Source organism: Condylura cristata, unplaced genomic scaffold (genome assembly GCF_000260355.1).
Source record: "Condylura cristata isolate star-nosed mole 26May11 unplaced genomic scaffold, ConCri1.0 scaffold00014, whole genome shotgun sequence".
NCBI classification, from domain to species: domain Eukaryota; kingdom Metazoa; phylum Chordata; class Mammalia; order Eulipotyphla; family Talpidae; genus Condylura; species Condylura cristata.
The window spans coordinates 6084630-6086262 of NW_004567115.1; positions in this window are offsets into that span (position 1 = coordinate 6084630).

The window sequence follows — 1633 nt, forward strand, 5'->3', positions numbered from 1 at the left end:
GGTTGTAAGCCAGAAGTGTGGAGAGTGGGGTGTGAGAGGATTCACCAGAGACAAAGTAGGGGAGCAGAACAAGCAGACCTACTGAAAAACACTGGTGAGGGGAATAGCAGGAGAGACAGCAGTCTGCTGTGCCATGTGGGTCACCTCCGGGGCCGGGAATCAAACTCATGCTTCATTGGCTGCTGATAGCTTCACAGTGCTGAGACTTAACCCCTTGTACCACCAGGCAGGGCCATCTTTCGATTTTTGTTTTCTTGACCTGTGAAACTTTCCAATTTTTTTTTTCTTTTTGTGTATCTGGCTGGCCCTGATCCTTGAGGTAAAGACTAGACTAGTCCTATTCTGTCTAAAAGTGTGCTGACAGAGCCACCATCCTGTGGTTGTCAGGTAGGTCAGCGTCTACTGGGGGTGGATTTGGGATTTGAGGGCACCAGACTGGTAGGCCGGGCAGATAGCAGGGAAACCCCAAGAAAGTCTGTGAAACATTCTGATCAGGTCATCAATCTGAACATCAAGTGGTTAGGCCCTTATCTGAATTCTCCTTAAGCTAGGAGGTTAAACAGCACTGCCCTTTCATGAAATGTAGTGGCTAAATGCAGTGCTCTTTCAGGACACTTAACTCCTAATTGGGAAAATGCTTCGAGATTGGGTCTTCCTACGGCTCCTTAATGATAGGTTGGACTGAATGTTCAATACATGTTGATAGACGTGGTAGGAAGAACAGAGTTGCTGCTTAAAACAAGTGGTATGAAATTCTATCAGATCAGTGCACCTTGGGTTAAACGTTTTATTACAATCACTGAAGAACTAAGAGATTCAAATAATAGGTTCAAAATAAAATTTTCCTTGTTTTCCTGAGGTTGTGGCTTTAGAACATTATCTTTTCTGAAAATCAAAACCACAACAAATGAGATTCTTTTTTTCTTGTTTTTCTGTTTAATTACTTTTCACTCACCTTTGAGATTGTGCCTGATAGCTGGAAAAATGAGAGATCAAGGCGTCCCAGGGTTCCTTATTAATTCTGCAAACATTTCCAAATAACTCTATATAATACGCTGCTGATAGTAAATAGTTTAGCTAGAGACATATATATTTCACTTGAAATTTATGGTTTGGGGATAAGTTGTCTCTCTGTGTCTTAAGCTTTTTAATGTTTCCTAAAAATTTCCCAAAGGTAGGTATTGAAGAAAGACTTTTCAGACTCTTTCAATCAACTCAATAAGAAATAGACAAATGGTACCAACAGATACTTCACCAAACCCTTTCCCATATTCGAAAACATATACAATGTAAGTCCATCGTTCTAGCAAGAGCAAAAGGGGCCCACAGTTACATGTCAGGCCCAGCCCACTCGGCCAACTAGCAGACAGAGGCAAGAACAGATGAGGGTCTGTGCCCTGATCACCTCTTTTTCCACCCATTCTCTAAGCAGAGTTTGCCTGACTTCTTAGAAATTCTAGGAGCTCCCCATTAGCTCGCCAATCAGCACTCTGCTGCATGCAACTAAGAACCTGGTTCATTCAGCATCCAGTTGGAAAGGTGGGGATGAATGAGGAAATTAGGCAGTCAGAACCAGGGAATCCCAAGCCTATTTATCTATCCGAATAAGAAACAATCAATTTGGGCTCTCCCT